The sequence below is a fragment of the Ambystoma mexicanum genome, chromosome 8 (genome assembly GCF_040938575.1).
Source record: "Ambystoma mexicanum isolate Mex_15411 chromosome 8, UKY_AmexF1_1, whole genome shotgun sequence".
Classification (NCBI taxonomy): Eukaryota; Metazoa; Chordata; class Amphibia; order Caudata; family Ambystomatidae; genus Ambystoma; species Ambystoma mexicanum.
The window spans coordinates 1,155,630,433-1,155,646,749 of record NC_090929.1 but is presented as its reverse complement, the minus strand read 5'-3'; positions in this window follow the sequence as shown (position 1 = coordinate 1,155,646,749).

Here is a 16,317-nt window from a genome sequence, read left to right as displayed (position 1 = left end):
ACTGAACAGAAGTGACCACATCACACCAGCCCTGAGAAGCCTACACTGGATCCCAGTAAAAAAGGCATTAACTTCAAAGCCCTCTGCATTGCCCACAAATCACTTCACAGACCTTTCAAGGAGCTAAATTGCCCCAAGCCAAGAACAACCGCTACTAACCAGGAAGAAACCTAAGATCTAGCTACGACCTCCAAATTGAAACAAAACAATATGGAAAAAAAGAAATTCGGAGGCACTGAATTCTCTCGTCTGATTTCACATTTACGGAACTCAATCCCAAATGGGATAAGAACACTAGAAAACCACCTTACCTTCAGAAAACGACTGAATACCTGGCTATTCCACTCACAGTGATTAGCATAAAATGGGTGCTGCCACAATATCACCGGGTACCGGAGATAACCCGATGACAGTACAGGATCTGGAACCCACAATAAAACAAACACACCGTACCAACCACTAACCTTCACTGCTCCTAGCTCCTCGCCAGCATAACAAACACATACCTCAAATGATCTAACGGATCAGCCTCACCTCACACAAACACACAACCCACCCATCTACCATCAATACTAAATGGAGCAAACATACATCACAGTCACTGGACGTTGCCTTCCGGACTCAATAACCCCAGTGTGAATCCAAACCCACCTATTAAGCCAACCTGCAGTTGTCAGTTTCTCCTGGTTCTACAAGCACCAACTGAAAAGCACAACCTTTATCCTACACCTTCTGCCCTCACTAACCTACCCAACCCACCTTCTTACAGAATGACCTGAGTGCCTCAAGTCCATGCCAATGGTAACAGTATGCGCTATAACTCAGCTTAACATAACATATTGTTGTCATTTCCTTATAATAAATGGCAGCCTGCAATATCTGTATAAAACATGGAAATAATTGTCTTATTACAGGCCAGTTGTGACATCACAACTGACCTGTAATAAGAAAATGACATCATAACCACTCTGTTCTCATGTATTACAGTTCAATTGTGACAGCACATTGCCTGCAAAGAATGTCAGCTGTCACCACAGCCTTTAATTATATCTGTAATCAGCTTTTTAAATTCCTTGCTTGTAAAATAGTTTTCTATGACACTTTACAGACAGTAATTGAACTATTAATGGTGGAATGTTTAATGTGTGCACTGCTGGAGTTTAGCACGTGTGCAAGAATCTGCAGTGTTTTGTCTATTTTAAAGCACAAAATGAAAACATTTCTGATGTATTTTATTATGTCACTTAAACAATTTTTCTGCCACACATTAGGAGCTGCATATCAGCTTTATTTTTATTTCAAAAAGATTCTACACTAATTAAATGGATCAGCAAAGGCAGGAAAGGCCCATGACATTAGATTAAGCGAGAGGCCAACTATCATAAGGATAAAATGCCACCTAACATACATAAAAAGGTTATTGCATATCACCTCTGAGTTCAGTGACCTTATAAAGGAAGTCAGCCTTCAGCCTTGTTCCTCTGTTTGGTCCTGGATCTCCTCTGTGACTTGCAATATCATTTTAATGTAAGACAGGGTATACTTTATTCCATATATCATCGGTAAGTAATCATGCCACTAATATAGTGTAAAAAGGAAGCTTAGTGCAGGTTTTTGTATACATATAATGCCTTAGGCCATCTATTATAAGGATGGTATAACTTATCATGTATATGTCTATGTTGGTACACTTGATATTAGATGGTAAATAGATAAAGCTGTCATTTCCAGCAACATCATTTTCACAGAGGCCTTGCTGCAAAAGAAACCTACTAAAAATGGTCCTTTATTGATTAAGAAAGATGAGACCGCGTGAGTATGGCAGAAGCCTGCCGAGTTTATCAATGCATAATGGTGGATACAACTGAACAAGGACGCTTCTAAACATATTTGGAGTTGGAAGAGCTGCATTATTGTGACCACATCCTTTTTCAATTACCTCCGATGTGCAGTTATATTTTAGGGAGGAATTGTGTAAACCGTACGACGTTTGTGGTTTATTTTCTAATATAAAATGTACATGAAAAGTTAATTGGTAGATGTTTATCAATATTTAACTCCTCATGCTAATTTTAACGCAGCGGTACGGTAACAATTGTGAATAATTCAGCCCTGTGAAGCACGTCAACTTTGACCTTGTATTCTTAAGACCTACTCCCTTTGTACGAAACATCTTTGGTTCTATCCAAGCAGTTATTTCATACAGTAAATGCCCTCAGTATTTGTGATATCTGCCAACCTGCAATGCACCATTTGACCAGATGCGAGCCCCAATGTCTCGATGAGTGACCTATGCTTGACTTGTTTTTTCCCTGTGACCGATATGCCAAAATGGAGGATAATTGCACCTCTCCGCGCTTTCCACAGTGTGGTGCTAGACGAAAACCATCCTGCCCATGCACAGGGCTTTGCACAGGCTTCACTCACATGGCTTTGGAATGGCAAGAGGATAAGACATGCCCTTCAAAGTGAGGAAAAGCTGTGAGAGCTGGGTTTGAATGCCGCCTTTGTCTACGCCTTTTTGGAATTGGCCTATTGTTTTATTTGTTACAGGACTGTAGCATTAAAATCGACATCCACTTCTGGCTAAGTGTGTTAGTTCCATGCTATTTGCAACCTTTCAAAGCCCGATACCATCCAAACAGGATTTTATTTTGTTTATGTATGTGCTAACAGATGTATTGATTATTTCTTTCTGATAAGAACTTGCAGCTGCCATGGTCCACCTGGAATTTATGCTAACAGATGTATTGAATATTTTATCTGTGTTTTTTAAAATTATTTTAGTTCTTATCATGTATGGCAAAGACTGGTGTCCCCTCTTTATATTGGCTGGTTAAAATAAGTAGACCTCTTCATTGAAATGCATGCCACACTTTTTCCGGTGAGTGCTCTAGTGTTTCTTTATCCATCGCAGTTGAATAATGGCACACCTGTGATATGGAGATGTTAACATCCGGAAAATTGACAGCAACCAGTTTTGGTCATTTGCAAGGTGTTTGCACCTTTACTTATGAGTGATTTCTGTCTGCCTGAGCTTGAAAATGTAAATGTTTAATTTCTTTAATGTTGTTATCTTTATATGGTTATTGAATAACATTTAACAACATTTCAATACATCAATTTTTTAAAACTGTTAAAAGAAGGAATCATATATGCTGGTAAGATAGCTCAGCGGGTTGAGTGCTTCGATCTGAGTGTGATCTGCAGGTCGCAGGTTCGAATCCCGGCAAGGCCAACTCAGCCTTTCATCCTTCCGAGGTCGATAAATGAGTACCAATTTCAGTTGGGTGATATTGTATGTAAATACGTGCTCTGTAAAGCGCTTTGGATTAAGGCGCTATATAAATAACACATCATTATCATTACAATAAAATGATTTTAAGAACAATGTACAATTTCGTTACAATTAATAGGATAAAAGCGAAAATGAGTTTGAATTCTAATGACGTGATACATTGAAAAATGCAATGAATAAAACAACAAGCAATATAATCGAATGTTAACAATTCACATGAGATAAAGTGACAAGAGTGGGTTATAGCAGTACCAAAGACTCTAGCAACAAAGAGTCCAAGTAGTTGGTCACAGCAATCACAATAGCAGTTCTTCTATGCGAGAGAGAAAGCTGCCAAACAGATTCATAATCACACCGTGCAAATAAATTAACATATCCATTGAAATAGATGAATCTTTTGGCTGACAATGCAGTGCAAGATGCAATTAAATGCTTCAGTGTTTCAATCTAATCAGCTCAGGATGGAATTGTCAATGCCGAATTAAGATCTCCCTAGTTGGTAATACATTTCAGCAAAAACGCAGAAACGTACCTCAAATTCTTATATGGAGATATATTGTTGAAATGGAGCAAGAATACCCGCTTTTTTATAATCTCCACTTAAAGTGACCCAAAGACTTGTATGTATTTATCTCCTCCATGGTAATGTCATGGCAAAATAGCTTTAGTTTAACTTTCCTCGAGTTTGTGGCCAATTCAACTGCTGATGACCGAACCTGTCAAGAAGATTTTTGCAGAAATTCAAACATTTGTTAACAAAGTGATCCCCTTATTATCGAAAATAGAACGTAAATCTACACAGGGGATTTAAGATGTCATAATAATAATTTAAGAATTTCCATCTGGCCCTTGCTTTAAGAGAATCATTACCCAACTCATGCTGAGTCAGAACAAGAGGTGTTCAATTTGGTAATCACAACAGCTCTTTCCAAATAAAACTTTCCAAAAAAGGTAGGAAGTCTAATACCCACAAGGCCTGAAGTTCCAACCCATATAAAGTTTTAGGGACAATTGTTCCCTCATAAAGTCTCATAGCAGGGATCAGGGAAAACTTACCATATCTAATATCAATTCTGCACAATTGGTTAACAATTTGGTCATCCGGGTTTTCAGCCAAACTTTAATATACTCTTTATGTGGTTTGGCCAAAATAGGGAATCCTAAATATATAAAATTATCCACCAACTCAATCGGAGTAGATGCGACATGCCAAGTATACTTTGGAGCAATCTTATGCTTAGTGCATTGAATTACCTTTGTCTTGTCAGGATTCACCTTCAGGGAATGAGCATTAGCGAAGTCCAGAAATGTAGTGATCAGCCGCTGTAGACCTAATTGAGTGTAGTCTAAAATAATAAAATCATATGCCAACCACATGACTTTCAAATTGCAAATCTTAGGGGAGGCAAAAAAAAGGGTGGGTGCAACACGCAGCCCTGCCTCACTCCGAGTACGTCTTAATTTTACGAGAGGGAGAACCCTTTTCATCCAAACTAACTTGCACATCCGAGCCTTTATAAAGACCAATAACAAGGTGCAACAACCCTACCAGTATTCTACAATTGTTCAATTTGGTCCATAAAAGGACCCGGTCAACCTTGTCAAACGCAGCGGAGAGGTCAATAGTAGCCAAAAAATGTAATCATACTTGGAAGACCATGCCCAGGAGTTTATGAAACCCGGTCTGCCATTTTGAGATCCTCTCCGTCTTCAACTGCCATTCCTCAAGATATACCAACAGCAAGGCCGAAAAGACCTTGCTGTCGGCATCAAAGATGGCATCAGGTCGATAATTAAGTGGGTCAGATCTCAAACACTTAATAAAAATAGGCAAGACAAAAGCATTAGAGTAAGAGGAGGGAAACTGCTGAGAAGAAACAATTTGCTCAAATAAAATAGCCAGAATCTTTGCCCATAACTCGGGCAACCTTTAAGTAACAGATTGGACAGATTATTGGGCCCAGGAGTCCTTGAGGAACTGATTTTCCTTATGATTTCCTCAATTTCTATAGAATTAACAGGTGGAGTCCAGCCCAATATTCTGACTCTTATTCCCAACTGGGCTTACAGGCAAGGCAAAGAGGGTTGTGTAATGGGTCACCCAGGTCTGCTCCAAAATAGGATTTAATCAATTTACAGATTCGGGATTATCAAGGCTATTTAGTATTTGCCAGATGGCCTGAGCATTTTTATTTGACAAAATAGAGAGCATATTTTCCACCTAATGCTGAACAAGCGGTATCCTCTTAACCAATTTGTACATGCATGTTTAGGTTTTAGGGTACACCTAGACATTTCGAATACAGAATGTTACGAAGATCTGTTTAGAACTTTAATTGCTGCCCTCAAAGTTATTTTTCGTGCAACAACCTCACCATCATATAAGTGCACGTTTCATTCTCATGGCACTAGAGGTTATTTTATGCATGGGCAAACTTTGATCAATGAAATACTTAACAGCATCCTCAAAATTATCCACTGAAAAACAAGGTTAATGGCTAGCCTGTGTGTTGGAATTAACATAGGTGGTAATGGTAGAATTATCTCCTTTCACTGATGAAACATTCCAATGAATTCTATTGCCAGCCGCATTCACTCTCAGACCCATTGTAAAATGCCTTTAGTCTATTCCAGTAGTTTCCCCCAACCCAAACTTCTCAGATAGCATACAATGGTGCTCGAATTCTGTGGGGCAAATGTTTAAATGTAGACATCTCTTCGAGAGACCTTGCCTAACAAATATATAATACAAGGTTAAGTGACACAAGCTAAGAAACCATGTAAAATGACTTGGTACATCCCCAGCGGTGGCTCCATTGAACATTACCAAGCAGATTCCAGTTAAAGCTTTGGACCAAATATGGCTGCAGTGATATTTCCCTTCTTTAGTCACACCTGCTCTCTCTGTTGATCGCAAAGGCAATTATGAGGAGTTAAGGTCACTGTCCCAGGAGTCCAGCCATTCATTAACACAAACCAATATATCATCTATGAAACTACTTAGGCTGCGAAGGTCCACATGCCAATATACATTGAAGACAAGAATATCATTTGTCGAATCAAGTGTAATTCGGATGTATATTGCCATTATTCCAAAACAGACATCAGCATGGTCAATTATGGATATTGGGCAAGTAGATATGACTAATGTCAAGAGGCTGTCAAAAGGGTGGCCAGATAATCCCTTGTTACCCAATTGAAAGGAATAAACACAGGCATCAATCAGAGGTGCATTAGTAAGCCATGTTCCTTGTATATTAATTATTAAATTAGATTTGAAAAGGTAATTCACTGCCAAGTTTGTAAACATATGAATGTGACCCCAGGTGGTGTTCCATGAAATAAAACACATGTCATATGATTGCAATGATCTTGCACCATTAACTCCATTTAGTACACTTGAGATCCAAGACCAATACCTTGGCAAATTGGCCATATTGGTTTTACTAGGAGATAATTGTATTAACCTAGTTGAACTCACCCGGATCAAAAAGAAACAACAATATCCTTAGGCATAACCACAGAAATACTACTGCTGTCCGCACGTCTGTCTTGATTAGAACCCGTCTCCCCATATGGTGTAATATCAAAATGAATATGCAAACAGTGTTTTGTTCCTTCATGACCTTGTCCAAGATCAGTCTAGAGCGAAAATAGACATTGACTTGATCTGTTCTAAAATGTTCAGAGAAGTAAATCTGCTTGATGTCACAGCAAGTTAAAGCCCCAAGTGATGAAATAGCATTCAGTAACCTTAAAATGTGAGTGTGCGGTTCAGCACTACATGTTTGTTGTCCAAGAGAACATTCTCCAGCATAATGTTCAATTCTTGATCTGAATTTGAAACTCTACTGTAACCAGCAGAGCTCACATGTGCCAAGATTCTAAGTCCCTCAGGGAAAACAGGGTGGCGGTCCACAAAAGCAACAGTCTGCTGCTCGCAAACCTTAGACCCCTTTAAAATACTATGAGCATTCGTATTAGAAGAATACAAATGATACCCACCTATCGTGCCAGTATTGGAAGCCATTAGATGTTGGGAACCAAGATGCTTACTATTTTGAAATGGATTCAAAGGCACAGATCTTTCGGTGGCAGGTTGTGCCTCCAAAGGCATTGATAGGAAAGTATTTTTTAAAACTAAGGTTGGCAGACAAGATGTTCTGGTAGATACAATGTTTTGCGGTCCTGTTAACCGTGCCTGCAAACAAACAGGATTCTCGTGGTTGGCTACTGAACCCAATTGCATTAGGTCAACCACCAAACCGCTGCTCGATGGAAGCTGATGATCAATTATTACACATCCTGACCTCCCATTCACAGCATTCACAGATACTGATATAACATTCTGTTGGCTCACCCTCCTGACCCCAGCCCCAACCAGACCTTCCATATTTGTCACAATACCACTGAGAGCAGTAGTGCAAGGCTCCTCATTGACCTCCATGGTCGTACCTTCAAAAACCTTTTTAACCAGAGGACACTTTAAGAAGCTATTCAGAAATGTTTTGTAGCCTGTTTAGTCAGTTTACTAAGGGGCATATTTGTTGTCTCCCTTACATGTTTACAGACCCTTTTGTTATCCAATATTGGCTCCCGAACTCGTCCTGAAGGAATACCCATCTTTTCAGACCCAAGCAAAACACCACCTGCACCAACACTGTCACTAGATGGAAGACAGTCAGCTTCAACAACAGTTATAACCTCGGGACTAAGTAGCTTGCATGGGATTTGGAATTCCAATGAATGTAGCATTACTAACCTCCCCAGTTTGAGAAAACAGGAGAGAAACACTATCCTCTGGAACACCACTAGTTGGGAGACTGACCACATATGAGTCAGACCTTGGTTACCCTGGAAAAAAGCCACCCAAAGACAAATCAGCCATTTGTTTTTCAGATTTCTCTCCCACATTTAAACAGTTATTAATGAGAGTGGATTCGGCTTTCACATTAATTAAGGGGGTTTTCACTGAGGGAACCTGATAACCTGTGTATCACTGATCAGGCCCTGGCTTGGCTGACTTCTTTCCTGTCCGATAGAACCTCCCAGGTCCAAATTGGGTCCTTCCTCTCCTCTATCTCTATCTCTGCCTAGGGTGTTCCCCAGGCAGTGGCTGAAGTCAGCGGGAGCGGTTGGGAGCAGAGCTCCTCTACTTTTTTAAATGAAGTTATACAGCTCCTATACTTTTATTTTAAAAAGAAACCGTTCCGGAGCGGTTTCGTTTTAAAATAACAGTGTCGGAAGAAGTTGAAACTTGCACTTTCAGTGCACTGCACTCAGCATTCCCTTAAACAGCAGGAACATGTCTTTGGGGGTTTGAATTGTGTGTGGGAGAGGCAGGGCAATGGGGTTTGTGAGGAACGGGGCAGGCTAGCAAGGAACATAGTTACACTACTTTTTTTCTTACACTTCGACCACTGTCCCCAGGGGTCTAACCTCTCTCACTGGCTGTTCAACCAATACCTGGCCCTTCTCACCCACTGCATTGCCGTGCTCTGCCCCAACTTTCAGTGCTATGCGGATGACACTCAGCTTGTTTTCAGGCTCCCCCTACCACCTCTTCCCCTTCTATCATCTCTGACTGTCTGTCTGCTATCCAGGATTGGTGTGCTGCCAATGATCTCTGCCTCAACGCCAGTAAGACTGAAATTCTCCTCATCAGCACACCCGCCCCCTCCTTTCCTGTCTCTCTATTGCCGGCCTCTCTTGGCCTTCTTCCTGCTCCCACCTGTGAGGCTAAAAACATTGGGGTCATCTTCAACTCCACACTCTCCTTCTCTCCTCACATCTCTGACGTCTCTAAGAAGTCATACTACCAGCTGCACCTCCATGGAGGTATTCTTCCTTTCTTCCTTTCAAAACATAACCAGAAGCTCACTGTCTCCAGAGATCTGGTTGTCTCTAGGCTGGACTACTGCAACAGCCTCTTTCTAAATCTGCCTGCCTCCACTCTCTGCCCTCTGCAACTCATCCAGAACAGGACTGCAAGGCTTGTCCTTGGCCTCATGCCCAGGGATCGCATCTCTCCAGGACTGAAATCTCTGCACTGGCTCCCAGTGGCTGCGAGGATTACATTCAAAACCCTCTGCATTCTCCACAAGGCCTTCTGGGGCATGGGGTCTCAATACCTTCACCTCTCTCTTCCTAAATATCTTCCTTCTGGAGCTCTTCGTTCATCCACCTCCAACTCCATCAGGGTCAGTCACTTCTCCAAGCAACAAGCTGGTGGTAGATCTCTTTGCTCGGCTCAGGCCTCCCTCTGGAACAGCCTCCCAGCCTCTCTGAAACTTGAGGAGAACCATCTCCAGTTCCGGAAGCACCTCAAGACCTTCCTCTTTTCTTCTGCTTTCACTCCTCCTCTCCCCTGCTGAACTCCTTGGCTTAAACCAAAACTGCACTGGTCACCTGGCTACCTTCTGTTCTCAGACCCAGGTCCCCTCCCCACCAGTTGCACACCGGCACTGTCCCCATGGCAACCCTTGCACTCTGGGGCTGTTCTGTATCCCTAAATCCCCCTGCAAGCACTTGACACTTGATGTCTGCACTTACCCTTGCACCTGCCACCAGCTGGCCGCACTTCTTATTCATTGTCCCTATTTTTGTTTCTATCTATTTACTCTTATCCTAGGTACTGCACTTCCCCTCCCCCTTCCTTCTCACACTCCCCCCCCGAAACCTGCACGATCGCAATGTCACCTGGCCTAGTAAGATTGTTGTCTCTGTCTTCCCTCTGTTCCCCACCCTTGCATCGTCGCACCTTGAAACACTTGTGTAAAGGCACGTTATAAATGCCATATCATATCATATCATAACCATACAATAGTGTTGACGAACACGTTTTCAAATTGCTATAGACCATAGGATTATTAAATGTATGCAGAAGAGACTCCCACATCACAGAATGAGTCATGGTCTCTAACTTAATCCCTTCATAAAAAGAGACTAAGGCACATCACACTTGGTTAATCTCACTCAGCATATCCTTCTGAACGACGTCCAAATTAGTGTCCATATGCTTAAACACGGTTGAAGCCTGCACGGGAGATGGTCCGCAGGCATGGAAGATAGTGAGGAGGAAGACGAAAGGAAGAAGAATGGGTATGTGTCGGCTGTAAAGAGGAAATATTTGGAGGCAAGTTTATCATGGAAGAGATAATACTTTGATCATTTTGTTCAGATAAAGTCCTTAGTGCAATATCCTGCCCACCAGAAACAGAAACAGTAGTAGAAGAAACTGAATCTAATGGTAAGGTTCCAACAATCGGAGGAAAATTCCAAGGTTCGAGATTCCCAGGAGGGAGCGATGTTGCCACAGAAAAATAATCAGTAATTTGCCATAGGATGGGGCAGAGAGCAGGTTAGTACATTTTGAAGAAGGCAGAGAAGTACACACCACCAAAAGCGGAGTGCCCCCACTGACAAAGGCACCCTCCGCCGGTGAAGCAGCAGGGTTCAAGTCGAGGGTGCACGCGGGGGACGGAGTCCACCCAATTTTTCCAGAGGGTGGACTCAGTCCCTTCAGATAGAATAATACACATTCAATGTCCTCTTTGAATTAATTAATTAAGGCCGACCTCGGGGACCGGATTGTCAGGTTTGCGGCCGTACACTTCACCACTGCACTACACAACCTGATGAAAAATAATAAACAGCTAAAGGTGAAAATGTCCCATTTTGGTATTGCACGTTCCAGGGAAAACATTTGTAGTGGTTCTTGGAGTTTAAAACATGCACACCATTTAACGTTTTCAAAAACACTATTAGAAGAAAAAAAACCTCTCTTGGTTTTGTGTCTGTGTTGATTTGATGAAAGGCAAATGCCATTCATTCTGTGCAATTTGGGTGGTTATGCAAAGCCAATTTAATGAAATGTGCATATTTCACATTGATGTGCTAATTTCTGGTGATGTCACATCGCATTGTGTTTGTCGATGAGTCCCCCCACTTTAATTTTTAGGACTTGACCCCTGTGAAGCAGGAAGCGTGAGCTGATTGCCAATAACATCTTTTGGTCCAAGATGTGTGCCGGATTAGCAGGCAAATTCAAGACTATGCTTCTACTGCTTCGCAGGTCATACATCGATTCCAGAGCAGCAAATATGTTCCTAAAGCACTCAGAGCACAGTTGTAAATAACGGTCAGGTAACTGTTTTACAGCTTGATTGCACTGTAGTCAGAGGTGTTTGCCTGGTATTGCATTCATCTAAATAGATGAAACATGTCATAATGTCCACTCTGTGTTTTAAATATTTGCTGATAGAGTATATAACAAATGTCCACCAACCGCCACCCTCCCAAGGCCTCCGGAGTGCCACAGTCAGGCGGGAGCACATGTATGGGTGTATACATTTAGCTACAGATACATCCATATTGAGTTGCTGTGGTAAAATGTGATGTAATTCATATACACAATCAGAGACGTATTTATTGGAGGGCGATGGGGCACATGCCCTGGGCCCCCATCTTTGAGGGGGCCCCCACATGGCTGCTTGATCCATAGACATCAGTACCCAGCGATCATAAAACATAAATAAGAAACTTCAATATATTTTTTGCCTCATTCTTGAGTCTCAAAACCAACTGTCTGACTGTTGTTAACAAGTACATTTCTGTCTTCTGTGTTCACTTTAGTAAAATCATTTGTGTGTTAATTATGGCACAACTCCTGTCGCATTCACATCTTTCTGTGGGGAATATATTGATGCAGTGCAATAATCAAAGTCACAATAATACATCTGAGTGATAGAACAGTTCAGAAGATATCTCATTGTTCTAAGCATTCATTATAGAGATTTGTGTTCATATGCCTGATTAAAGTGCCAAATACCAGCCTGTCTGACTATGCCTGGGTTTTTTTGTTTACTTTGGTGCTGGTAACATCTGTTTTGATACAAAATAACTTCCCGGCACCGGATAGCAGTAACTAAGAAACTAACATAAACTCTATATGGTGAAGGTCTAGAGCTCGATTCCTCCAGACCGGGATTGTAAAACCTGGGAAGCCACCTGCTTAGATGAGTATAAAGGGTTAGTTGACAGCGGTAATTAGGTTGCCAAATTTGAGACTGTTGAACCATAGTGCCCAAGATTTTATCCCGTATTTGTCAGCGGATAATAAAGTGATCCTGGACAAATTATCTGATATCACTGTATAGTACTTTACAGTTTTCCTTCTCACTTGCTGGGGGAATTATTTAGCCCATTGCCTGATCTTTATTTTCATGCAGATCATTTGAGTAGAAGGGGTCACAGAGAGAAAAGAGCAGATCAAATGTCATGGGTCTCTGGCAAGAATTTTTTTAGGTCTGCTAATTTCACACAAAAAAATGAAAAAAAACCAAGAACAAATCCTTTAGGTTCATATCAATTTGGATATGCTCTTACAAAAAAAGCCTCACTCATGGTTTATCTGGCTGTATTGTTGTTGATCAATGAACAAACTGCCCTCATGTGGTGGTACCACATGTTTTCATCTGCATGGTGATACACATCCTTAGATCTACCTGAAATAACACTTGGGTTAGAAATATCCCTTTTAATTCCAGTCATGGAAATACTAATATTCACTTGGACATTTGCAATGTTAATATCATTATTGTACCCACCCCTGGAGAGAATTTGAACATAAAAAAGAAAGGGATAATACAGAAGAGAAGAATAATGCAGGGCATATGCTTAGTAACACTGACAATAGTCCTTAGAGGCTGTGTAAAAATATTACTGTCCAACCACCCAAACGGATTTATTGAGTCAAATAAAGTTAAAGGACTGTCACTCATCTTTTCATTCACCCTCTTCTCACTCCTGCTGTTATGGAGGGGGTTGGAGCTCTTCTGTTTCCTGACATCGGTGAGGTGGACCCATGGTGTGCGGCCAGTGACCTTGACAGCTGTGGGCATTGTGTAGATGACGTTGTATGGCCCTTCAAACTTTGTCTCATTCCACTTGAGCACACATTTTCACGTCTACATTTTATCTCCTGAGAAGAGCTGCAGTGACTGTAGCTCTGGCGATTCTTGTGATGGTTGTGATGAATTGGTCGCTGGTTGAGATAAGGTTTTAAACCTGACAGATTTGGCCTAAAATACCTGAGATATTTGACCTAAGATACCCCCAAATTCATCACCTTAAATGTCAACAGAATTATGTGCATTGGAAATAGGTTTGGGAGCACCTCTGTTGAGAACAAACAAGTCCAAATAACCTTTTCTACTGGAAGGTGGCTGGAAGGTCTACAACCACGTTTTAGCTCATTGGGCCTCATTCCGAGTGCTCCCATACCGGTACTGACTCTGGTTTGGTACAATGGGGACTTACCGGTCCATCCCAGCCTTGGAGGGACTGGTAAATCCCCATTTACCAAACCATTCCCCATTCTCATTTGAGCCCCCATGGCGTATGCCAAGCCCGTTATTTGCGCCCAGGTCCCTTAACGGGTCCCGTCCTTAACACCTGGTCAGACCAGGCGTTAAGAAAGGGACCCGCTAAGGGACCTCGTAGTAGGTCGGTAAGGGATTACGGGCACCAGTCTCCTTACCGGTGGCCGGTATCCCTTTCTGCCCTACTCGTAATGAGGCCCATTGTACCTTTCACAGAGGAGAAATATCTATTTGCATATCATTCTAGTCCCACCCACTTGGGCAGTCCAGCGCTGAAATGCTAGGCAATTCTCCTCTGAACCAAAGTACCAACAGCAACCCCAGACACATGTTTCATTCTAGTCGGGTTCATCAGTGAGGTGAGACTGTGCCTCTATAATCGCAGTGGGCAAGGAGAACACATCTGGATTACCCTATGTAACTTAGGGTGAAACCCCAAGTTCCTAAACTTACACAAAGAGGTCTGGGAGCACCTCCACCAAGAACAAACACAGACAATAGCCTGTTCTATGGGAAAGTGCACACTTGGGAGGGTCTACAACCATGTTTTAGCTCACTGTATCTTTCACAGAGGAGATATGTCCATTTGCATATCAGTCTAGTACTGAAATGCTAGGCAATTATCCTCTGAACAAGAGTCTAACAGCAGCCCCAGACACATGTTTTTGCCTGGTCAGTCCTCATCAGGTAAAGATGTGCCTGTCTAAGCACAGTGAGCAAGAGGTTCATGTCTGGTGCCCTCTTTGGAGGGTCTAAAACCACATTTTAGCTCACTGAACCTTTCACAGAGGAGAAATATCTATTTGCATATCAGTCTAGTGCCACCCAGTAGGGCAGTGCAGCACCAAAATGCTAGGCAGTTTTCCTTTTACCAAGAGTACCAGCAGCAACCCCAGACACATATACAAACATTTCCCATAAATCAAGTATGCTCTGTCTATTTTTCAACCGTTTCTCTTTGTAGGTTGACAACAAATACGTATGCATATGTTTTAGTACATTTTTCTCAAACATGCTGGGACTCACTACACGGTACGAGGTAACCATGCCGCTATTAGCGGCATGGCTACTGCCTTACCGCATACCGGCTCCAGGTAGGTGGTATGGGGACTTACCGGTCATTCCGACCCTGGAGGACCCAGTAAGTCCCCATTCCAAATACCATTCCCCATTCCAATTTGACCCCCCATAGGGCTCAATGGGGAATGGGGAAGGAGCTAATAACGGTACCGCAATTTGCGGTACCGTTATTAGCTCTGAAGTCCTCAGCGGGTCCCGTCCTTACCACCTGGTCAGACCAGGCATTAAGGACGGGACCCGCTGAGAGACCTCATAGTAGGGCGCTAAGGGATTACCGGCACCGGTGACCTTACCGGTAGCGGTAATCCCTTAGCGCCTACCGTGTAATGAGGCCCGCTGTCTTCGGGCCATGGTTCAAATAGTTAGCCTGCTGTTCCTTGTACAGACTCTTTGTGATATTTTAAAAAAATGTCCTTGTATTGAGTAAGTGCTTTACACTTGTGCTCCAATGGATTATCTATCACACCACAAGGCTCTAACCTTGCTTGGAAACAAAAAATCCACAAACACAGATCAAGCGGTGCCTTCTCACTACACACTAATAAACCTCTGACACATACAACCAACAAAAGACACCTCACCCTGAGACACCGCGTCTACTCGTTCATCACCAATTGCTAACCACAAAACGTTATTGTTTACACAATTGCTCACAACGCTTATGTGCACATGGTCTTTGATACCTAATATGGACACTTGTTAACAATACCCCCAAAGAAACACCTTTAGAGAGAGAAAGATATAGAGAAAGAGCGAGAGAGAGCAACAGTGAGAGAGAGAGAGAGCAATTTGTTCAATTATGTCCTAGCATAAATTACATTTCTGAAAAAACACAAATATTTTACTCAATGATGTAGATCCTTGCTCTGTCTCCTTACCTTGAGATAAGGGTATTCAACCTTCCTCAAGTTTCCTTCACTCTAGAATTGAGGGATATCCCATCCATACAGAATGATCACTTTATATACAGCGCTGTCTTTCCTCACTATGAGGTGCTTCCCCTCCTTAAATCATCACTTTTATCACTTTTTATGATGTCATCTTTCCCCACACGAAAGGGGAGCTTCACCTCTATGCCTTATCAATACTTTATGAAATACTGTATAATGTTATATGCCATCTTTCAGAGGAGCTGTTCCCCTATTATTTCATTAAATCATAAACGATAGCAACTCACAAATTATAATAGAGAGAACAACACTGTTTTTCATGAAAAAGGTGGACTCACGTACTATGTGTCCTCCGAAGCACCGCAATGCACCTCAACTGCCTTGACAGCCTGGAGATGCGCCCTCCCTCATAAACCAGGCAGATCTTCAGGCAAACAGAGCATCTGCTCACCTCACTGCTCTCTGGAGGCGGGCCGCCGTGGTCAGTGGTGTGCAGTGGGGGAACCCCCAGCGTCTCGTATGGGGACGAGGGTGCTGGAGATCATGTTGGCCGGTCACCAAAATGTAAAAGTAGACCCACAACCCAATCCAGGAAACAATAATGAGAGGCAACAAGTGCAAGAAAAACAGCTTTAATGCATGCAATTAACGTCCTGGAGGTCAGTCG